General features: G+C 37.8%; 1 protein-coding gene across 1 annotated transcript in view; it reads left to right on the top strand.

Annotated features, from left to right (window-relative positions):
- The window catches only part of CNGB3 (cyclic nucleotide gated channel subunit beta 3), a 154,187-nt gene that overhangs the window by 97,596 nt on the left and 30,956 nt on the right, over positions 1-25,635 (top strand). The gene's annotated exons all lie outside the window — the stretch shown is intronic.

Here is a 25,635-nt window from a genome sequence, read left to right as displayed (position 1 = left end):
AGAGAAAGGGAAGCTGGGACACCTGGGTGGCTCAGTCAGTTAAGTGTCTAACTCTTGATATCAGCTCAAGTCTTGATCTCAGGGTTGTGAGTTCAAGCACCTTATTGAGCTCCATGTTGGGCATGGAGCCTACTTAAAGGAAGGAAAGAAAGGAGGAAAGAATCAAAGAAGGAAGGAAGAAAGGGAGGGAGGGAGAGAGCCAGGCAGTGGGGGGCAAGTTAAAGGCGGACCTTGGAGGCTCTAGGATAAACCCAGATTGTACTGTGACATGCAAATGCCAGTGAAGAATTAAGCAGATGACTATTTAAGATCAGTTTGAAGGGATCATCCCACCTATAATGTGGAGAATAGACTGTGGAAACAAAAGTGAACAGTGAGGAGATCAAATAGTCGTTACTGCAACTATGCATAGAAGAGATGATCATGACCAGACCCAGAGTAGTAAGAGCAGAGTTGTTAAGAAGGGGCCAAATATTGGATATATTTTTTTATATATAACATATAGTGTTTTATTAGTTTCAGGCATACAATATAGTGATTCAACACACCCATACATCACTTGTCACTCACCATGGCACGTGTATGCCTTAATTCCCACCCTTATTATACTTTTGATTACAGCCATCCTAGTGGGTGAAAAGTGGTATCTCATTATGGTTTTGATTTGCCTTTTTTTTAATTAAATTTTTATTTACTTTTTAATTTCTTTTCAGTGTTCCAGAATTCCTTGTTTATGCACCACACCCAGTGCTCCATGCAATACGTGTCCTCCACAATACCCACCACCAGGCTCACCCAACCTCCCACCGCCCTCCCCTCCAAAACCCTCAGTTAATTTCTCAGAGTCCACAGTCTCTCATGGTTCGTATCCCCCAATACTGGATATATTTAAAGAAAGGGGCCAAAGTTTTTGCTGTTGCAGAGAGAGAGAAAAAGAGAGAGAAAGGAATCAAAGCTGACTCCATGGATTTAAGCCTAAGGAACAAGAAGAACAAAGATACCATTTGCAAAATAAGAAGTCTTTAAGTTTAGGGTGAGGGGGAGAGAAACAGACTATTTGGGGATATGTTCATTTGAAGTGGGAGTTAGACCTCCAGATGAAATGTCATGTAGGCAGTTTGATGAATAAATCTAAGTTCAGAGGAGATGTCCAAGCTGGAGTAATAAATTTGGGCATATTAACACATTGATATATTTTAAGCCATGAGACTAGATGTGATCCTCTAAGATGAAAGTGAAGACAGCAAAAAAATGTAATCCAGACAGAAATCTATGTCTTAAAAATACATAATCAACACCATTGGGGACAGTATGAAGAAGCAGAAGCTGTATGGTAAAATGGTTGGGCAGAGTCACTTTCAGTGTTAGGTTCACCCCTGGCTCCATAGGATACCAGTGTTAGGTCAGTATTCTATGACTCTTTTCTTGATATATCCAGATTTTCTTTTTAAGATTTTATTTCTTTATTCGACAGAGAGATAGCACAAGTATGCAGAGCAGCAGGCAGAGGGAGAGAGAGAAGCAGGCTCTCTGCTGAGCAGGGAGCCCAATGCAGGGCTCCATCCCAGGACCCTGGGATCAACACCTGAGCTGAAGGCAACCACTCAACCGACTGAGCCACCCAGGCACCCCTAACCAGATTTTTATGAAGATATGAACCATGTGATTTTCAAATAGACAGATGACACAAAGTAAAAAGGAACAGTTTAAAATGTGTTAGATTACAAAACTTAAAAATAATTGAATATTTGAAACAATAAGCAAAGTCAAGATTAATTTCAACAACATAAAAGTTCCAAATTTATGCCTAAAATTGAAATATTACAAATATAAAAAGAGCCACAGTCAGTTTTATAACAAATTTTTTACACTTGGATATTTTTGCTCACCTCAAACTCTGTATGAATCAACAGAGTTATGTTTACAGTGTCCCAAATTTTTAACATAAATTTGATTTTCTTGCTTATTTCAGCAACATATCACATTGCAAATAACCAGTTGTAAGAATTTTTGCAAGGTAGATAAACCAAGGGAATAAGAGGTAGGAGCTGAATAGTGGACCAAGGAAATAGTAAAAGAATGATTTTTTTAAGATTTTATTTTTTTTAAGATTTTATTTATTTATTTTTGAGAGATTGTGAGTGAGAAGGAGCAGGAATGGGGAAGGGGCTGAGCAGAGGGAAAATCAGGCTCCGCAGTGAGCAAAGAGCCCAATGCAAGATTCCAGGGCTCAGGCTCCCTGCCAGGACACGGGGATCATGATTGACCCAAAGGCAGATGTTTAGCTTAACTGACTGAACCAGCCAGGCACCCTTGTAAAAGGAGGATCTTATAAATAACATTGTTTTATGATAATACAAACCAAATCAATGATTGCTTCTAGTGAGGTGTGAAAGCCACAAAGCTAAATTATTTTCACAGTATTTTAAAAATGTTATAACACTCTCTATATTTTGATGACTAACTTAACTAAGAATAGGTAACAACAATTGGCTCTCTTAAAAAAAAAAAAAACGTTAAGTTATATACCAATGACTTCTTTTTTTTTTAATTTTTTATTTTTTATAAACATATATTTTTATCCCCAGGGGTACAGGTCTGTGAATCACCAGGTTTACACACTTCACAGCACTCACCAAAGCACATGCCCTCCCCAATGTCCATAATCCCACCCCCTTCTCCCAACCTCCCTCCCCCCAGCAACCCTCAGTTTGTTTTGTGAGATTAAGAGTCACTTATGGTTTGTCTCCCTCCCAATCCCATCTTGTTTCATTGATTCTTCTCCTACCCACTTAAGCCCCCATGTTGCATCACCACTTCCTCATATCAGGGAGATCATATGATAGTTGTCTTTCTCTGCTTGACTTATTTCACTACACATGATATGCTCTAGTTCCATCCATGTTGTCGCAAATGGCAAGATTTCATTTCTTTTGATGGCTGCATAGTATTCCATTGTGTATATATACCACATCTTCTTGATCCATTCATCTGTTGATGGACATCTAGGTCCTTTCCATAGTTTGGCTATTGTGGACATTGCTGCTATAAACATTCGGGTGCATGTGCCCCTTTGGATCACTACGTTTGTATCTTTAGGGTAAATACCCAATAGTGCAATTGCTGGGTCATAGGGCAGTTCTATTTTCAACATTTTGAGGAACCTCCATGCTGTTTTCCAGAGTGGCTGCACCAGCTTGCATTCCCACCAACAGTGTAGGAGGGTTCTCCTTTCTCCGCATCCTCGCCAGCATCTGTCATTTCCTGACTTGTTTATTTTAGCCATTCTAACTGGTGTGAGGTGATATCTCATTGTGGTTTTGATTGTATTTCCCTGATGCCGAGTGATATGGAGCACTTTTTCATGTGTCTGTTGGCCATCTGGATGTCTTCTTTGCAGAAATGTCTGTTCATGTCCTCTGCCCATTTCTTGATTGGATTATTTGTTCTTTGGGTGTTGAGTTTGCTAAGTTCTTTATAGATTCTGGACACTAGTCCTTTATCTGATATGTCGATTGCAAATATCTTCTCTCATTTTGTCAGTTGTCTTTTGATTTTGTTAACTGTTTGTTTTGCTGTGCAAAAGCTTTTGATCTTGATGAAATCCCAATAGTTCATTTTTTCCCTTGCTTCCCTTGCCTTTGGCGTTGTTCCTAGGAAGATGTTGCTGCGGCTGAGGTCGAAGAGGTTGCTGCCTGTGTTCTCCTCAAGGATTTTGATGGATTCCTTTCTCACATTGAGGTCCTTCATCCATTTTGAGTCTATTTTTGTGTGTGGTGTAAGAAAATGGTCCAATTTCATTTTTCTACATGTGGCTGTCCAATTTTCCCAGCACCATTTATTGAAGAGGCTGTCTTTTTTCCATTGGACATTCTTTCCTGCTTTGTCGAAGATTAGTTGACCATAGAGTTGAGGGTCTATTTCTGGGCTCTCTATTCTGTTCCATTGATCTATGTGTCTGTTTTTGTGCCAGTACCATGCTGTCTTGATGATGACAGCTTTGTAATAGAGCTTGAAGTCCGGAATTGTAATGCCACCAACGTTGGCTTTCTTTTTCAATATCCCTTTGGCTATTCGAGGTCTTTTCTGGTTCCATATAAATTTTAGAATTATTTGTTCCATTTCTTTGAAAAAGATGGGTGGTACTTTGATAGGAATTGCATTAAATGTGTAGATTGCTTTAGGTAGCATAGACATTTTCACAATATTTATTCTTCCAATCTAGGAACATGGAACATTTTTCCATTTCTTTGTGTCTTCCTCAATTTCTTTCATAAGTACTTTATAGTTTTCTGAGTATAGATTCTGTGCCTCTTTGCTTAGGTTTATTCCTAGGTATCTTATGGTTTTGGGTGCAATTGTAAATGGGATTGACTCCTTAATTTCTCTTTCTTCTGTCTTGCTGTTGGTGTAGAGAAATGCAACTGATTTCTGTGCATTGATTTTATATCCTGACACTTTACTGAATTCCTGTATAAGTTCTAGCAGTTTTGGAGTGGAGTCTTTTGGGTTTTCCACATATAGTATCATATCATCTGCGAAGAGTGATAATTTGACTTCTTCTTTGCCAATTTGGATGCCTTTAATTTCCTTTTGTTGTCTGATTGCTGAGGCTGGGACCTCTAGTACTATGTTGAATAGCAGTGGTGATAATGGACATCCCTGCCGTGTTCCTGACCTTAGCGGAAAAGCTTTCAGTTTTTCTCCATTGAGAATGATATTTGCGGTGGGTTTTTCATAGATGGCTTTGATGATATTGAGGTATGTGCCCTCTATCCCTACACTTTGAGGAGTTTTGATCAGGAAGGGATGCTGTACTTTGTCAAATGCTTTTTCAGCATCTATTGAGAGTATCATATGGTTCTTGTTCTTTCTTTTATTGATGTGTTGTATCACATTGACTGATTTGCGGATGTTGAACCAACCTTGCAGCCCTGGAATAAATCCCACTTGGTCGTGGTGAATAATCCTTTTAATGTACTGTTGAATCTTATTGGCTAGTATTTTGTTGAGTATTTTCGCATCTGTGTTCATCAAGGATATTGGTCTATAGCTCTCTTTTTTGATGGAATCCTTGTCTGGTTTTGGGATCAAGGTGATGCTGGCCTCATAAAATGAGTTTGGAAGTTTTCCTTCCATTTCTATTTTTTGGAACAGTTTCAGGAGAATAGGAATTAGTTCTTCTTTAAATGTTTGGTAGAATTTCCCCGGGAAGCCGTCTGGCCCTGGGCTTTTGTTTGTTTGGAGATTTTTAATGACTGCTTCAATCTCCTTACTGGTTATGGGTCTGTTCAGGCTTTCTACTTCTTCCTGGTTCAGTTGTGGTAGTTTATATGTTTCTAGGAATGCATCCATTTCTTCCAGATTGTCAAATTTATTGCCGTAGAGTTGCTCATAGTATGTTCTTATAATAGTTTGTATTTCTTTGGTGTTAGTTGTGATCTCTCCTCTTTCATTCATGATTTTATTTATTTGGGTCCTTTCTCTTTTCTTTTTGATAAGTCTGGCCAGGGGTTTATCAATTTTATTAATTCTTTCAAAGAACCAGCTCCTAGTTTCGTTGATTTGCTCTATTGTCTTTTTGGTTTCTATTTCATTGATTTCTGCTCTGATCTTTATGATTTCTCTTCTCCTGCTTGGCTTAGGGTTTCTTTCTTGTTCTTTCTCCAGCTCCTTTAGGTGTAGGGTTGGGTTGTGTACCTGAGACCTTTCTTGTTTCTTGAGAAAGGCTTGTACCGCTATATATTTTCCTCTCAGGACTGCCTTTGTTGTGTCCCACAGATTTTGAACCGTTGTATTTTCATTATCATTTGTTTCCATGATTTTTTTCAATTCTTCTTTAATTTCCCGGTTGACCCATTCATTCTTTAGAAGGATGCTGTTTAGTCTCCATGTATTTGGGTTCTTTTCAAACTTCCTTTTGTGGTTGAGTTCTAGCTTTAGAGCATTGTGGTCTGAAAATGTGCAGGGAATGATCCCAATCTTTTGATACCGGCTGAGTCCTGATTTAGGACCGAGGATGTGATCTATTCTGGAGAATGTTCCATGTGCACTAGAGAAGAATGTGTATTCTGTTGCTTTGGGATGAAATGTTCTGAATATATCTGTGATGTCCATCTGGTCCAGTGTGTCGTTTAAGGCTTTTATTTCCTTGCTGATCTTTTGCTTGGATGATCTGTCCATTTCAGTGAGGGGAGTGTTAAAGTCCCCTACTATTATTGTATTATTGTTGATGTGCTTCTTTGATTTTGTTATTAATTGGTTTATATAGTTGGCTGCTCCCACATTGGGGGCATAGATATTTAAAATTGTTAAATCTTCTTGTTGGACAGACCCTTTGAGTATGATATAGTGTCCTTCCTCATCTCTTATTATAGTCTTTGGATTAAAATCTAGTTGATCTGATATAAGGATTGCCACCCCAGCTTTCTTCTGATGTCCATTAGCATGGTAAATTCTTTTCCACCCCCTCACTTTAAATCTGGAGGTGTCTTCGGGCTTAAAATGAGTTTCTTGGAGGCAACATATAGATGGGTTTTGTTTTTGTATCCATTCTGATGCCCTGTGTCTTTTGACAGGGGCATTTAGTCCATTAACATTCAGGGTAACTATTGAGAGATATGAATTTAGTGCCATTGTATTGCCTGTAAGGTGGCTGTTACTGTATATGGTCTCTGTTCCTTTCTGATCTACCACTTGTAGGCTCTCTCTTTGCTTAGAGGACCCCTTTCAATATTTCCTGTAGAGCTGGTTTGGTGTTTGCAAATTCTTTCAGTTTTTGTTTGTCCTGGAAGCTTTTAATCTCTCCTTCTATTTTCAATGATAGCCTAGCTGGATATAGTATTCTTGGCTGCATGTTTTTCTCGTTTAGTGCTCTGAAAATATCATGCCAGCTCTTTCTGGCCTGCCAGGTCTCTGTGAATAAGTCAGCTGCCAATCTAATAATTTTACCATTGTATGTTACAGACTTCTTTTCCCGGGCTGCTTTCAGGATTTTCTCTTTGTCACTGAGACTTGTAAATTTTACTATTAGGTGACGGGGTGTGGGCCTATTCTTATTGATTTTGAGGGGCGTTCTCTGAACCTCCTGAATTTTGATGCTCGTTCCCTTTGCCATATTGGGGAAATTCTCCCCAATAATTCTCTCCAGTATGCCATCTGCTCCCCTCTCTCTTTCTTCTTCTTCTGGAATCCCAATTATTCTAATGTTGTTTCGTCTTATGGTGTCACTTATCTCTCGAATTCTCCCCTCGGGGTCCAGTAGCTGTTTGTCCCTCTTTTGCTCAGCTTCTTTATTCTCTGTCATTTGGTCTTCTATATCACTAATTCTTTCTTCTGCCTCATTTATCCTAGCAGTTAGAGCCTCCATTTTTGATTGCACCTCATTAATAGCTTTTTTGATTTCAACTTGGATAGATTTTAGTTCTTTTATTTCTCCAGAAAGGGCTTTTATATCTCTCGAGAGGGTTTCTCTAATATCTTCCATGCCTTTTTCGAGCCCGGCTAGAATCTTGAGAATTGTCATTCTGAACTCTAGATCTGACATATTACCAGTGTCTGTATTGATTAGGTCCCTAGCCTTCTGTACTGCCTCTTGTTCTTTTTTTTGTGTTGAATTTTTCCGTCTTGTCATTTTGTCCAGATAAGAGTATATGAAGGAGCAAGTAAAATACTAAAAAGGTGGCAACAACCCCAGGAAAATATGCTTTAACCAAATTAGAAGAGATCCCAAATAGTGAGGGGGGGGGTAGAAAGGGGATAAAAAGAGGTTCAAAAAGGAAGAAAGAAAAAAAAAAAGAAAAAAGAAAAAAAAAGAAAAGAAAAGAATTTAAAAAAAGAAAACACATAAGAAAAATATAAAAAAGAAAAAATATATATATTGGATAAACTAGTTAAAAAATGTTAAAAAAGAAAAAGGTAAAAGTTTAAAAAAAATTTACCAGAAGGTGAGGAAAAAAAACCAAAAACAAAAAATGAAAAAGAAAAAAATCAAATTAACTGCAAGACTAAAAAAAAATCACAGGGAAAAAGCCATGAGTTCCATGCTTTGCTTTCTCCTCCTCTGGAATTCTGCTGCTCTCCTTGGTATTGAAACCACACTCTTTGGTAGGTGAACTTGGTCTCGGCTGGATTTCTTGTTGATCTTCTGGGGGAGGGGCCTGTTTTAGTGATTCTCAAGTGTCCTTGCCCCAGGCAGAATTGCACCGCCCTTAACAGGGGCCGGGGTGAGTAATCCGCTCGGGTTTGCTTTCAGGAGCTTTTGTTCCCTGAGCGCTTTCCGTAGAGTTCCAGAGGACGGGAATACAAATGGCAACCTCCTGGTCTCTGGCCCGGAGGAGCCGAGAGCCCAGGGCCCCACTCCTCAGTGCGCCCTCAGAGAACAGCACCCAGTTACTCCCGTCTGCCTGACCTCCGGCCGCGCTCCGAGCTCACCGAGCCTGCGACCGGTTCAAGGTAACACGGAGCTGTGAGCTTACTGTCGGCTCTGTCTCTGTAGCCGGCTTTCCCGTTCCAATACCCGCAAACTCTGCGACACTCAGACACCCCGATCCTTTTGTGACCCTGCGGGACCTGAGGCCACGCTGACCCCACGTGGGCTTCGCCCCGGTTTAGCCTCTGGAGCGATGTCCCTCAGCGGAACAGACTTTTAAAAGTCCTGATTTTGTGCGCGGTTGCTCCGCCGCTTGCCGGGAGCTGGCCCCTCCCCCCGGGGTCTATCTTCCCGTCACTTTGGATTCACTTCTACGCCCATCCTACCTTTCAGAAAGTGGTTGTTTTTCTGTTTCCAGAATTGCTGTTCTTCTTCTCTTCGATCTGCCGATGGATTTTTAGGTGTTTGCAATCTTTAGATAAGCTATCTAGCTGATCTCCGGCTAGCTGAAGTAGTCTCAGCCTGCTACTTCTCCGCCATCTTGACTCCGCCTATACCAATGACTTCTATGGGATTATCTCTAATTGGGAAGTTATCAGTTTCTAATATCAGAGTATTTTCCTTTGTTTTTACATATATTTCTTTAAATCCATAAAATCAGCAACATCTAATTGAGAAAAAAGGTTAAATCTTCACATCTTGATTTTAGTCATAAACAGATTCATTCATCAGGGCCTTTTCTGACATTTCCATTAAAAATACATTTTCTTCCAGAAAAAAACCATTTCCATTTATATTTCTATTTATCTTCATTAACATATAATGTATTATTTGTCCTGGTGTAAAGGTCTGTGAATCATCAGGCTTACACATTTCACAGGCTCATCATAGCACATAACCTCCCCAATGTCCATAACCCAGCCAACCCATCCCTATGGATATCCTTTATCCATTCATCTGTTGATGGACATCTAGTTTCTTTCCATAGTTTGGCTACTGTAGACATTACCGCTGTAACCTTTTAGGTGCACGTGACCCTTTGGATCACTACATTTGTATATTTGGGGTAAATACCCAGTAGTACCATTGCTGGGTCATAGGGTAGCTCTATTTTCAACTTTTTGAGGAAACTCCGTATTGTTTTCCAGAGTGGCTTCCCCAGCTTGCATTCCCACTAGCAGTGTAGGAGAGTTCCCCTTTGTATGCATCCTTACCAACATCTGTCATTTCCTAACTTGTTAATTTTAGCCATTCTGACTGGCGTGAGGTAGTATCTCATCATGGTTTTGATTTGTATTTCTCTGATGCCGAGTAATGTTGAGCACTTTTTCATGTGTCTGTGAGCCATTGGATGTCTGTTCGTGTCCTCTGAATTGGATTATATGTTCTTTGGATGTTGAGTTTAATAAGTTCTTTATAGGTTTTGAATACTAGCTCTTTAGCTGATATGTCATTTGCGAATATCTTTTCCCATTCTGTCAGTTGTCTTTGGTTTTGTTGACTGTATCCTTTGCTGTGCAAAAGCTTTTGATCTTGATTAAGTCTCAGTAGTTCATTTTTGTTCTTGCTTCCCTTGCCTTTGGTGATGTTTCTAGGAAGAGTTGCTATAGCTGAGGTCAAAGAGGTTGCTGCCTGTGTTCTCCTCAAGGATTTTGGTTTTTATTTCTTCTCTCATTGAGGTCTTTAATCTATTTTGAGTCTATTTTTGTCTGTGGTCTATGGAAATGGCCCAGTTTCATTCTTCTGCATGTGGCTGTCCAATCTTCCCAACACCACTTGTTGAAAAGACTGTCTTTACCATTGGACAGTCTTTCCTGCTTTGTTAAAGACTAGTTGACCATAGAGTTGAAGGTCCATTTCTGGGGTCTCTATTCTGTTCCATTGATCTGTGTGTCTGTTTTTGTGCCAGAACCATACCGTCTTGATGATGACCACTTTGTAATACAGCTTGAAATCAGGAATTGTGATGCCACCAACTTTGGCTTTTATTTTCAACATTCCTCTGGCTATTCAGGGCCTTTTTCTGGTTGCATATAAGTTTTAGGATTATTTGTTCCATTTTTTTGAAAAAATTTGATGGTATTTTGATAGGGATTGTATTAAATGTATAGACTGCTTTAGGTACCATAGACATTTTCAGAATATTTGTTCTTCCAATCCATGAGCATGGAATGTTTTTCTATTCCTTTGTGTCTTCCTCAATTTCTTTCATGAGTACTTTATAGTTTCCTGAGTACAGATTCTTTGCCTCTGTGGTTAAGTTTATTCCTAGGTATCTTATGGTTGGGGATGTAATTTTAAATAGGATCGACTCCTTCATTTCTCTTTCTTCTGTCTTGCTGTTGCTGTATAGAAATGCAACTGATTCTGTGCATTGATTCTATATCCTGACACTTTACTGAATTCCTATACAAGTTCTAGCAGATTTGGAATGGAGTCTTTTGGGTTTTGAGTCTTTTTGGGTTTTCCACATAAAATATCTTATCATCTACAAAGAGTGAGAGTCTGACTTCTTCTTTGCTGATTCCAATGCCTTTTATTTTTTGTTGTTGTCTGATTGCTGAGGCGACTCCTAGTAGTGTTGAATAACAGTGGAGATACTTTCCAGTATCTCCCTGCCGTGTTCCTGACCTTAGGAGAAAAGCTGTCAGTTTTTCCCCATTGGAATGATATTTGCTGTGGGTTTTTCATAGATGGCTTTGATGATATTGAGGTATGTACCCTCAAGGCCCACACTGTGAAGAGTTTTGATCAAGAAAGGATGCTGTACTTTGTCAAATGCTTTTTCAGCATCTACTGAGAATATCAGATGGTTCTTGTTCTTTCTTTTGTTAATGTATTGTATCACATTGATTGATTTGTGGATGTTGAACCAAACTTGCAGCCCTGGAATAAATCCCACTTGGTCGTGGTGAATAATCTTTTAATGTACTGTTTGATCCTTATTGGCCAGTATTTTGGTGAGAATTTTCGCATCTGTGTTCATCAAGGATATTGGTCTGCAATTCTCTTTTTTGATGGGGTTTTTGTCTGGTTTTGCAATCAAGGTAATGCTGGCCTCATAAAATTAGTTTGGAAGTTTTTCTTCCATTTCTATTTTTTGGAGCAGTTTCAGGAGAATACGTGTTAATTCTTCTTTAAATGTTTGGTAGAATTCCCCTGGGAAGCCGTCTGGCCCCAGGCTCTTGTTTGTTGGGAGATTTTTGATGACTGCTTCAATCGTACTGGTTATGAGTCTGTTCAGGTTTTCTATTTCTTCCTGGTTCAGTTGTGGTAGTTTATATGTCTCTAGGAATGCATCTATTTCTTCCAGATTGTCAAACTTGCTAACGTATAGTTGCTCATAATATGTTCTTATAATTGTATTTCTTTGATGTTGGTTGTAATCTCTCTTCTTTCATTCATGATTTTATTTATTTGGGTCTTTTCTCTTTTATTTTTGATAAATCTGTCCAGGGGTTTATCAATCTCATTAATTCTTTCAAAGAACCAGCTCCTAGATTCATTGATTTGTTCTACTGATTTTTTGGATTCTATATCACTGATTTATGCTCTGATCTTTATTATTTCTTTTCTCCTTCTGGGTTTAGACTTTCTTTGCTGTTCTTTCTCCAGCTCCTTTAGGTGTAGGGTTAGGTTGTGTACTTGATACCTTTCTTGTTTCTTGAGAAAGGCTTGTATTGCTATATACCTTCCTCTCAGAACTGCCTTTGCTGTGACCCAAAGATTTTGAACAGTTGTGTTTTCATTTTCATTTGTTTCCATGATTTTTTTTTAAATTCTTCTTTCATTTCCTGGTTCACTCATTCATTCTTTAGTAGGATGCTCTTTAGCCTCCATGTATTTGAGTTCTTTCCATCTTTCCTCTTATGATTGAGTTCTAGTTTCAGAGCATTGTGGTCTGAAAATATGCAGAGAATGATCCCAATTTTTTGGTACAAGTTGAGACCTGATTTGTGACCCAGGATGTGATCTATTCTGGAGAATGCTCCATGTACACTAGAGAAGAATGTGTACTCTGTTGCTTTGGGATGGAATGTTCTAAATATATCTTTGATGTCCATCTGATCCAGTGTGTTATTTAAGACCTTTATTTCCTTGTTGATCTTTTCTTAGATGATCTGTCCATTTCAGTAAGGGGGGTGTTAAAGTCCCCTACTATTACTGTAGTATTGTTGATGTGTTTCTTTGATTTTGTGATTAGCTGGTTTATATAATTGGCTGCTCCCATGTTAGGGGCATAGATATTTAAAGTATCAAGTAATAAGTATTTAAAGGGTCTGTTCAACAAGAGGATCGAACAATTTGGTGTCCTTCCTCATCTCTTATTATAGTCTTTGGCTTAAAACCTAACTTAATGATGTAAGGATTGCCACCCCAGCTTTCTTTTGATGTCCATTAGCATGGTAAATAATTTTCTACCCCCTCACTTTAAATCTGGAGGTGTCTTTGGGTCTAAAATGAGTTTCTTGTAGACAACATATCAATGGGTCTTGTTTTTTGTGTTGTTTTTTTTTTAATCCATTCTGATACCCTGTGTTTTTTTATTAGGGCATTTAGCCCATTTATATTCAGGGTAACTATTGAAAGATAAGAATTTAGTGCTACCATATTGCCTGTAAGGTGACTGTTACTGTATATCCGTTCTGTTCTGGTTTGTTAGTTTTAGGCTGTCTTTGTTTAGAGGACCTCTTTCAGTATTTCCTGTGGGGCTGGTTTGGTGTTTGCAAATTCTTTCAGTTTTCATTTGTCCTGGAAGCTTTTTATCTCTCCTTTTATTTTCAGTGACAGCCTAGCTGGATATAGTATTCTTGACTGCATATTTATCTCAGTTAGTGCTCTGAATATACCATGCCAGTCCCTTCTGGCCTTCCAGGTCTCTGTGAATAGGTCTGGTGACAGTCTAATATTTCTACCATTGTATGTTACAGACCTCTTGTCCCAAGCTATTTTCAGGATTTTCTCTTTGTCACTAAGACTTGTAAGTTATACTATTAGATGGTGGGCTGTGGACTTATTTTTATTGATTTTGATGGGGCTTCTTTGTGCTTCCTGGATTTTGATTCTTGTCCCTTTGCCAAATTAGGGAAATTCTCTACTATAATTTGCACCAATATACCTTCTGCCCTTCTCTCTCTTTCTTCTTCTTCTGGGAGCCCAATTATTCTAATACTGTTTCATCTTATGATATCACTTATCTCTCGAATGCTCCCCCCTTGGTCCAGTAGTTGTTTATCTCTCTTTTCTCAGTTTCTTTATTCTCTGTCATTTGGTCTTCTATATCACTAATTCTTTCTTCTGCCTCATTTATCCTAGCAGTAAGAGCCTCCATTTTTTATTGCACCTCATTAATAGCTTTTTTTTATTTCAACTTGGTTAGATTTTAGTTCTTTTATTTCTCCAGAAAGGGATTCTTTAATATTATCCATGGTTTTTTTGATCCCAGCTAGCACCTTGGTAATTGTCATTCTGGATGCTAGTTCTGACATATTACTAATGTTCATATTGATTAGGTCCCTAGCTGTAGTGTTGTCTCTTGTTCTTTTTTTGTGGTGAGTTTTTCTGCCTTGTCATTTTATCCAGATAAGAATAGATAAATGAGAGAACAAAATACTAAAAGGGTATCAACAACCCCAGAAAATATACACTAACCAAATCAGAAGGCCCCTGAAACTGGGAGGAGAAGAAGGAGGAAGAAAAAAAAACATATATATATATATTAGACTGGTGAATAGATCAGATCCACACACTTGATTTTGACTGTATTTTGGTCTATTAGAAGAAACTACTTCCCAAAATTTTAAAGAAGGAAAAACATATATATACAAAAACAAGGGTAAATACGATGAAGAGATGGAATATGACCGTAAAGATAAAAATCAAAAGAGATTCTTAAAAAGGAATTAATAAGATAAGAAGGTTGAAAAAGAAAATTAAAAAAGAAGAGGAAAGAATGTGATCAGGCTGGAGACTAGAACAAAGCCATGTGCTAGATTTAGGGTATCTTTTGATCTATTTGAAGAAATTGTATCCCAAAATTATAAAGGAAAAAAAACAAAACCTGTATGTATACAAAAAATAAGGTTAAATACAATGAAAGGATATGACTATACCAATGAAAATTTGAAAACATTTTTTAAAATGTAGTGATAAGATAAAAGAGTTAAAAAAAAACATTAAAATAGAAAAGAGGGGAATTATTTTTAAATTAGGATAAGAAAAAAATAAAACTAAAAAAAAATTTAACTTTATAAGACTAAAGGATCATAGGGGGAAAAAGCCATGAATTCTATGTGGTTCTTTCTCCTAGCTCTGGCATTCCACAGTTCTCATTGATCAGTGAACTTGGTTTTGGCTGGATGTTCTTGCTGATTTTCTGGGGGAGAGGTCTGTTGCAGTGATTCTCAAATGTCTTTGTCTGAGGCGGAAGTGCACTGCCCTTGCCAGGGGCCAGGCTAACTATTCTGCTTGGGTTCGCTCTCAGTAGCTTTTGTTCCCTGAACACTTTCCATAGAGCTTTGGAGGACGGGAATGATAATGGCAGCCTCCAAATCTCCAGGCCCCATAGGAGCCAAGAGCTCAGGGCCCCACTCTTCACTGTACCCTCAGAGATAAGCAGTCAATCCCTCTCATATCCCTGGTCTCCGGCTGCACTCTAGCTCACCCGGCCTGTGACCTAGTGTTTCTATATGTGGTGCACAGCCCTGTTTGGAGTCTCCAAAGTCAGCAGATTCCTGCCACACACTCCCGTGCTGCTCCTCCCAGAGAAGATAGGAGGGGGTCTCCCTAGCTCTGCCACTTGTGGGGTCCCTGCTCAAAGAGCAGTGGTTCAACTGTGCCTTGGATCACCATCTAAGGTAATCCCAAGATGAGAGCCCAGTTCTTGGCTCCATCTCTGCAGCCAGCTTCTCCCCTCCAATACGTGGGAGCTCTGCCACACTCAGGCCTCCCTGGTCTTTTTGTGACCCTGTGGGTCTTGAGACAACCCCCAGGATCACACCCCATTTAGCCTCTGGAGTGACGTCCCTCAGTGGAGCAGACTTCTAAAAGTTCCGATTTTGTGCTCTGCTGCTCTCTCTCACTTGCCCAGGAGCTGTCCCCTTCCCTTGTGTTCTATCTTCCCATTGTTTCAGATTCACTTCTCTGCATGTCCTACCTACCAGAAAATGGTCGATTTTCTGTTCCTAGAATTGCTATTCCTCTTCTCTTCCATCTCCTGTTGATTTTGTAGGTGTTCAGAATGGTTTGATAACTATCTAGATGAATTTCTGGGACCTGATGAATTTCAGTCTCTTACTCCTCTGCCATCTTGCTCCTCCTTTCACCCACTCTATATTTCTATTAAATTTTTTTTAAAAAGTTATCTTTTTCTAAAGCTAAATGAAGTAGAAAATAAGCAGGTGTGGAATCTTTCTACTTTTATTTTTGCAAAGGCAGTCTTAGTAGATTATACAAATTTGTTATTTTTTTTTTTAAGGAGAAAATAGGCTGAATAGTGATCCTACACTCCTAGCTCATAAATTATACCAAATTAACTCTTGTGTTGCTTCTGAATCAGTTACAGACATTCACGGAGTGTCACCTATGCACTCAGACTGAATGCACAATGGAGAGAACATTTGAAGTATATCTATGCCCAGAGGATACTTAGGAGTCTACAGAGTGAGAAGGTAGAGGCTCCTGGCCAGGAGCCTTCATATGACTTATTATTACAAGTGTGGGAAATTATAACCTGTTCATAGGATGAGAAGTTCTTTATGACCAGAGCATAGGGTGATAGCCACAGACAAATCTAGAAAGATCAGTTGAAGCCAGGCCCTGTAGTGTGGGCCCAATTCTATAAGCAAAGGAAGCTGGAAAGGAGGAAATTCACAGTGTAGATTTCAGTTTTACAAAGACAAGAAATGGAACTACAATGAATAGACCAAAACATCCAAGGGTAACAAAGCATGACTGTCAACTGTCAAAAACATCCATATCTTGAATTCTTCCTGAAAATGAATCTTCCATATCTTTAAAAGGCAGGCAGACAGGAAGAGAGAGAGGAAGAGACAGAGGACAAAAAACAAAAACAGAAATCTGGTGCCATGATTGGAGGCTGACAAGCATGTTTTGTGCCTTCCCAATGTTCAAAATTAAGGGAAATAAAAGGTACTTGAAAATCATTTAACTTACAAAGATTTATTTTAAGATGTCCTAAGGAATATTGTAGGTTTGTAGCTTAGGTCTTCAGTCAAAAATTTCACAAGGACTTTTCTCCATTTTATAAATTTGAGAATGGATACAGACGTAGTAGAATTTATTTGCAGTGCAGGACCAGAGAATGATTCTATGTTAAATAACCTTGCTTCGTTTTTTCAAAAGACCTCTATCTGTTCCTTTAATTTTGTATTATATTTAAATTTTGTTTAAACTGCAACTGCTCTCTCTCTAAAAATAAATAAACACATCTTTAAAAAGAAAAAAAAAAGGAGGGGGAATGCCTGGGTGACTCAGTTAGTTGAGCAATTGAGCGTCCAACTCTTGGTTTCTGCTGAGGTCATGATCTCATGGGTCATGGGATCAAGTCCTCAGTTGAGCTCCATGCTCAGCAGGGAAGTTGCTTGAGATTCTCCCCCTGTCTCCCTCTGCCCCCCCCACACACACTCTCTCTCTCTCTCTCAAAAATAAATGAATAAATCTTTATTAAAAATTTAAAAATTAGGGGCACCTGGGTGGTTCAGTCAGTTAGGCCACTGCCTTCAGCTCAGGTCATGATCCTAGAGTCCCTGGATCGAATCCCACATTGGGCTCCCTGCCCAGCAGGGAGTCTGCTTCTCCCGCTGACCTCTCTCCTCTCATGCTCTCTCTCTCTCTAATAAATAAATAAGAAAAATATTTTTAAATAAAATAAAACTGCAAAAATCACACTGTGCTTATATTCCTTTCCTTTTAGCCTTGTGAAGTTTGTTTATGTATTAGTGGAGCAGTGACTATTGTAATGCTTTAGCAAAAGTAATACAATGCTGGAATGTCATAAACTATAATATGAACAATGTCCCATGAAAGTTGTTCACACTATACTTGATCCTTCAATCCTAATACTATCACTATAAACCTTGTTATAGCCAATTCTTTTTTTTTTTTTAAGATTTTATTTATTTATTTGCCAGACAGAGATCACAAGTAGGCAGAGAGAGGAAGGAGGAAGCAGGTTCCCCATCGAGCAGAGACCCTGATGCGGAGCTTGATCGCAGGACCTGGGATCATGACCTGAGCCGAAGGTAGAGGCTTTAACCCACTGAGCTACCCAGGCACCCCGTTATACCCAATTCTTACATGACTTCTATGTTAGTCAGGATATTCCGGAGAAATAGAACCAACCAATAAGATAGGCACATATATAGAGAGAAAGAAATATTTGTTTTAAGAAATTGGCTAATATAATTATCAGAGCTGGCAAGTTCAAAACCTTGCAGGGCAAGCCTGCAGGCTGGCAACCCTAAGAAGAGTTAATGTTGCAGCTCAAATCCAAAGGCAGTGTGCAAACAATTCTTTCTTCCTCAGAGAACTTCTGGGTTTTTTTTTCCTCTTCAGGCCTTCAACTATTTTAATAAGGCCCACCCACATAATGGAGTGTTTCCACACTTTACTCAAAGTATAATAACTTAAATATTAACCTCATCTAAAAAATACTTTCACAGTAACATTTAGACTTATGTTTGGCTAAATATCTAAGAAGGCTGTAGCCTAGCCAAGTTGACACAAAATTAACCATCACAGCCCCCAAGCACTGTCAGAGCTGTAGGGAATATAATTAAGTCAAAATTAAGAAACCAAGCGATTGCCAATGCCAAATTTGAAAATCAATACATGCATCTTCTCAAAAATAATAATAGCTGCTGTTTATTATTATTCTCACTATGTACTACACTGTATTATCTGCCACAATACATTCTCTCAATTAATTCTCACAGCAAACCTCTAACAAAAGTTTTATTAGTATCCCCATTTTACACAAAGTGAGAACTACTTACCTGACTGAGGCCATAGATCTCAAAGCAGTGGGACAGGGTTTGAGCACAGGCTTTTCTTACACCACAGTCTATTAACTTAACCACTCTACAATGCTATTTTTCAGTTCCCCACCAGTCCTATCTGGATAAATGATAAGATGTTGAGGAACCAGAAAAGTTTTCCTAGGGTCAAAAAAACAATGCTAGCTCAAGGCCATTCTTTAACAATTTTCATAGAATTAGTACTAGCACATCAGTTTCACTCCCAGAAACCTAAATTCACACACACTTTGCTACTTTCTTACTAAGAAAAGACCCTCAATCTCATGTGTTGTTGTTGTTTTTTTCTCTGTCAAAGCAAGTAGAATTAGAATCATAGGATTTTACTAAAACTTTGCTTCAATAAGTTGTGGTTAATTAGTAAGGTTTGCTGCTTCTACATGGGGTTATCAGAGCTTCCAAAGAGCTTCAAGATGCTTCAATACATTCTCTCAATTAATTCTCACAGCAAACCTCTAAAAAAAGTTAGATTATATATTAATAGTTATATTATAACATTTTTTAAAAATTTTTCCACAAAAAATGGCTCTCTTCCTTGCAAACTGCATGTTGTTACGGCCCAAGCACAAGTATTAAGCTAATAAGGAACAATTCATTTCTATAAAGCTGGGAAGCTTTCTCTACTTTCTGATGATCTATTATTTTGATTTCAATTTTTAAATATCGTTTATCAAATCAAGTGCTAGGGAAATCGCATTTTGCCTCTACAACTAAATTGCCAGAAATGGGAGAGAATTTAATAAAAGTTCTATTCCGCCACCTAGTGGCCAGAATCTTAAATCTCATCCTTTAGAAACAAAAAAAGCTTAACAGTAGGAAATCAGGGATCTAAAGATACCAAAATAAGAATGTAGGCACCACCAGACTGCCAAGGAAAGCACAATGTTTCTCACTATTTGCTGCTCTAGTAAAAATTCAGAACAGATCAAAAACAGGACACCTCACTGGGACCTGTGACTCATTGTGATTATGTGGCAAATGAAGCCTGAAAAGGTTTTGACTTCAGTGGTAGGAAAGAGGCAGGGTGGGGGTGACAAACTATGTGAGTGACAGACTGAGTCAGGAATGGAATGGAAATGACGTAATTATTTCTACTAGTCACACACAATCCCCAAGTAGTAACACCCTAATCAGATGTGCCATCACATATTTTCTCTGAAGGGTTTTAAATCAGAGCATTACAGTAAGACTTAACTACATTTCATTTTTATTAACTTTATTTTTACCCTGGTGGTATCAGTAATAAGACACTGTTGCTAGAGATTTTAAAGTATTTTGAACAATGAGTTTATGATCCAGATGAACTCCATTCAATGACACGCCCTGAACAGTTACTCTGTCTAAAGCATGAGGCACTCCAGATACAACACCCACAGAGTCTCTGCTCTCCAGTGCCTCCCAATAAGGCCGAGAAATTCCAAATAATAATATTTAGTTTGGTTGTGTGATGATTATGTGACTCAAAACATATAAAGTGTTTATATATCGGGACGCCTGGGTGGCTCAGTTGGTTAAGCAGCTGCCTTCGGCTCGGGTCATGATCCCAGGGTCCTGGGATCGAGTCCCACATCGGGCTCCTTGCTCCGCAGGGAGCCTGCTTCTCCCTCTGCCTCTGCCTGCCTATCTGTCTGCCTGTGCTCACTCGCTCTCTCTCCCTCTGTCTCTGACAAATAAATAAAATCTTTTAAAAAAAAATTTTTTTTAAAAATAAAGTGTTTATATCAACACCTGCCACATAATAAATTCTGTATTTATTATTAACATATTACTAACTGGAAGATGAAACTGGTTCAATCACATGGGAGTTTCTACACTGGTAAAGTCAGGTCCTTCATGTGGCTCCGCTCAAACCTATTTTCAAGATGGATTAGATTCATCCACAAGGTTGTGACTTCCCACTTCGACTGTGTGATACTGAAGCTCACAGAAAAATAGAATTATTGTCAGTTCTCAAGGAAATCTTGATGGGAAAGACTTTTACTAGTGTTTGCAAATATTGAGCCTAGACTTGGGCCCAACATCACTTAGAACTCAATAAGTTATGGCATAGTAATGTGCAAATTATTTATCACATTTGACTTTGCTGTTCCCAATAGCTACCGTAACTGGAAAGTCAGTGGCATGGGCAACTGGATTCAGAATTCTCTGTTCTACACATATTACCCATCACTTCCTTAATAGGAATGGAGTTTAAGATGGGATAAGACACTTCCTTTTATAATAAGTAAGGGTATGTTGGGAAAATCCCTGAAGACTATCATTTATACTTGAGGGACACCCGAAGTCACAGTGAATTAGAAGTTACCGGGACTATCTTAAGTTCTGTTTCAAAAAATTTAAGCAGAAATAAACATAGAACTGGAGAAATCCTACAGGACTGAGAAGGTAGTCATTCCAAAAATAAATTTTACCTGTTTTTCAGTTGTAGTCAGAGCTTAGCCTTATTAAAAGAACTTTCTAAGTACAGGAAGCACCATCTAATTTATATGCTATGTTTTGAATTAAGTAAAAATAGAGGGGTACATGGATGGCTCAGTTGGCTGAGCTTCTGACTCTTGGTTTTGGCTCAGGTCATGATCTCATGGGCTGTGGAATGGAGGCCCCACCAGCCCCCACATTAGGGGTCTGCACTCAGGAAGGAATCTGCTTGGGATTCTCTCTCTCTGCCACTCCCCCAGCTCTCATGCACTCTCTTTCTCTCTAAAATGAATAAATAAATCTCTAAAAATAATAATAAAATAAAAATAAAATTTCTCTATTTCTTTTCAAATCACCAGAATCTTTATTCAAATCTGTAATATACATTTATATAGCACTGAATTTCCCATTGTTGAAAACGGAATAATATCTAACAACTTCATTTTATACATCACCACATATTTACCTAGTGCCTAGCATGCCCCAAACACTGGTGAGACATTGAGGGTACAGAAGTGAATAATACATAGATCTTACCCTCAGTTGCTCCAAATGTAGATTTAGAAGACAACAACAACACATACACTTTGGTGATTTCCTTTCTCTGACATCTATTGCATGTGTGACTTTAGGGAAGTAGTCAATTGACCTCCTGAGCTTCCATTCCCTCATCTAAAACCAGGAGTGATAATATATTAATTAATGCCAGGCATCACAGGAAGGTTGAAAGAATAAAACAGGTAAAGATAAGAAAACAGCAAAATTAATACAAATATTATTAATATAATAATATATATATAATAATATATATATAATAATAATTAATAATATGATACTGGCACAGGTACTCTCACTTTATTTTTAAAAAGGACATTTATGAAACAGTGACTGAGCTCTGACCTAGTATAAATCAGAAAATTTCCTAATGGCCTCTATAAAAGAAATGGAGCTGCATTACAAAGTAAAAACACTAGCCCTGGGATGTAATTCTTTTTAATCACACAATAGTGGAACTAAGTGTATCTCAAGAAAATAATCATTTCTGAGGGGTAGGGGGTGGAGATAATTGTTGTCAGACACAAACTATAACAACTTTATAAGGCAAACAGCATTCACTAAGCCTAAGTACGGATGAGAAGGACCTAGTTCTCCATCACAGCTGCCCCAAGGCCAATGGCACCTGTCTATAAAACAATTAGGGGACAGAATCACTTAATTGGTAAAACTTAAACTGTAAGTTTTTATTACATACAGCTGCTATGTGCCATTTACATAAATTGATACACACTCTATGCAAATGTGTTAATAAAAATTCATATTTATAACAGTTCAGATGTTTTTCTCTGAGGAAATTCAAGCTATATGCTAAAAGTTATTCATGTAGGCACTTGCACATTTCTACTGAGGAAAGCAATCATTGTTTGCTTATCTATTTTAGGGCTCCTCTCCTAGTTTGGTCTAACACTTCCATGGATTGGGTTTCCTTTATTAGTGCTTTCTGCCAGTGAGCTAACCTGAAGGTAGAAGAGAAAAGATGAAATGTGTTCTTCCTCAAATGGCATCTGTTCTTACAAACGATCTTGAGATATGTGTTTTAATTCATTTTCATTAAAATTAATAAAAGTCAAGCTGACATCTCATCAGTTCTTCTCTCCAGTTCTAGTCTCCCACCTTCCCCAGAAGGGACCACTAAGATGACTTCAAGGGTATCCTTCCAGTCCTCAGTTTTATAATTTTACTTTCTATCTATACAAACATCAATGACTATTTTGTGTAGTGTTTTCATAGCTAGAGTCATATTGATTGTATGCTACATCTTGCTTTTGTGTGCAGCTCAATTTTTTGTTGAGTTCAATCATATCTATATACAAAGAAAGGTCTGATTTATTTATTTTAACCACTCTATGGTATTCCAACCTATAATTATTCAACATTTTTATCTGTCCACAGATTGACATTATGTTGTTTCCAATTTTTTCAGTACTAAAAACAGTACTGCCACACACATCTCTGTGTATTTATAGAACAAGAATTATGCTCATAGGAAAACATTTAAAATCATTAATAACTCCTATGAGTACAATTTAATACAGTTGGGAATTTTCATCAAAGTTCATTGCGATAGGAATTGTTCAAAGAATGAAAAGTTTATTTCAGCCTACAAATTATAACTAGTATTGTAAAAATTAATGCCAAAAAAATCAAATTGCACAAATGTAAGTAGGTTTTTTCAGTCTTCTGTTTCTGATTATTTACAGTGTTATTCTTCTCCATGGATATGAGTGATTGAGAGTTAGTTTCATCGCAGTGATATTTCAAATGTGTTTATGCTTAAGAACTTCCAAGTATATTTCTAATGAATTTTCTCTAAAACATCAAGAACATGAACTTGCTTTAGTGAGGGAGATCCTACAATAAATCCAAAGTTTGTTTGTGTTTTTTCTAAGAGTTCTGAGTGATCAGAACACCCATTTCCAAAATGAAATTACTCCAAACCAGTTACAGCTTTAAGAGAAATCAGGCACTGGAATATTAGCCATCAGAAAGAGGGAACATTTACCATTTACATCAACGTGGATGGAAGTGGAGGTTATTATGCTGAGCAAAATTTGTCAGTCAGAGAAAGACAATTATCATATGATTTTACTCATATATAAAATATTAGAAACAAGGCAAAGGACCATAGGGGAAGGGAGGGAAAACTGAATGGGAAGTCATCAGAGAAGGTGAAAAACCAGGAGAGACTCTTAACTACAGGAAAAAAACTGAGGGTTGCTGGAGAGGAGGTGGGTGGGGGGATGGGGTAATTCGGTGACAGGCATTAAGGAGGGCACGTGATGTGATAAGCAATGGGTGTTTTACACAACTCATAAATTACTGAACACTACATTCTGAAACTAATAATGTACTATAAGTTGGCTAATTGAATTTAAATTTAAAAAAAGAAAAGAAAAGAAATCAGGTACATGATGGGGTGCCTGGGTGGCTCAGTCAGTTAAGCATGCCACTCCTGATTTTGGCTAGGATCATGATCTCAAGGTCATGAGACTAAGCCCCAAATCCAGCTCTGCCCTCAGCCCAGGTGTCTTCTTGTTCATTCCCACTCTCTCTCTATCTCTCTCTCCCCTGTCTCTAAAATAAATAAATAAGATCAAAAAGAAAGAAAAGAAAAGAAAAAGAAATCAGGCACATGAGCTATATATTTAGAGAACTTTTACTAAAAACTAACCACAATTTTTAGAAAGAAATTAATGTTTGTCACTTTCTTTAGCAAATATGATAACCTATGAGACACAGTAAGAATAAAACAGATATAAATAAAAATTATATACCTTGCACAAAACAAATACATAACAAGGAAAGAAAGGGTAAATTTTCCTTCACCTAAAAGGATCTTTCTGTGTTTTTGCAAATACAAATCATACCATCTTCAACAAACTCAAATTGTGTTATCCACATGAGCAAATTCTTGATGCTTTCCCCTCTCTCCTGTACCCACTCCCAGGAAGTAGTAACTGCCCCACCCCTTAAAAGTTTTATGGATATTTAACTGGAATGTCTTATGACATGATTCACTTCTACCATCAATTACAGCTTTTCTGTTTACTTAAAATATCATCCCAACTACCTTACTTTCTTTCATCTTTCATAGCTCCAAGGGCATGTACAAAGGCTTGCTTATAACAGGCTTTCATCAATATTGGTTGGGCTGTATTAAGAAGGTATTCCTGTCACCCTTGGCCTTTTTTTTTTTTTTCTTATCCTGGATAACCAAAAGCTATATTTTCTCACATAAATTTTTTAAAATTCTGACTTTAAGTTCATTTGAGTGCTCCTTACCAATGGCTACATAAAGATACTTCAATCATAAATTATTAACGTTCCTTATCAGTCAAACAACCCTGAAGTCTAAATTTCAGATGGATCTAGGTCAAGTGTTTGCTACTGAAATCATTACGGAAAACCGGTGATTGCCGAAAGAATGATTATCCAATCCACAAATTGGGAGCGCACCCCTTACGTCTCCTCCTCCTTCCTCTGCTCCTGACTATGATTACTTCTCCACAAAATAATAATTCCCCTAAGGAATGGGAAGGACCAACCACAAATGGAAAGCAGCTACATGCTAGCAGTTCTGAGAGAAAAAAATTAAAATATTTGGTGAAAGCAAAAGATTCCAAACCACTACATAAAGTAACATTTTTGAAGCATCTATCAATTTTTCTTTAGCCTATCATAGAGATAAATTATAACTCTTTGTGTACAACACAAATATACATGCATATTCTAACAAATCAAATGTGTCTCTTACACTAATAAAGTGGATATGAACATCATTCACTCAATAGATATTGCTGTTATATCCATTATGTACAGTTACTCTGCCTTTAAGAAGATAAATAAGTTGGTAAAGAAAGACAAACAAGTTTGGAAAGTTAAATAATAATATCAAACAACTGTATGAAAGATGTTATGATAAAGAAAAATGTTCAGATTTTTATTTTGCTCTAGGTCAGTCTTAATACTAATAATTATTATCACTATTGTGTTATCATAAGTATTAATAGCGATCACTAATTAAACATTATATTTAGTTTTACATGAGTAAAATTTTTACCATTATGAAATGTATTCTTTTAAATCCCACTTAACAGATTAGAAAATGTTCTGTAGTGGAGACAGGATTAAAACCCAAATCTGGGGGCGCCTGGGTGGCTCAGTGGGTTAAAGCCTCTGCCTTCGGCTCAGGTCATGATCCCGGGGTCCTGGGATCGAGCCCCGCATCGGGCT

This window comes from Mustela nigripes, chromosome 3 (assembly GCF_022355385.1).
Source record: "Mustela nigripes isolate SB6536 chromosome 3, MUSNIG.SB6536, whole genome shotgun sequence".
In the NCBI taxonomy this organism is placed as follows: domain Eukaryota; kingdom Metazoa; phylum Chordata; class Mammalia; order Carnivora; family Mustelidae; genus Mustela; species Mustela nigripes.
This window is presented reverse-complemented; position numbering and strand designations above follow the sequence as displayed.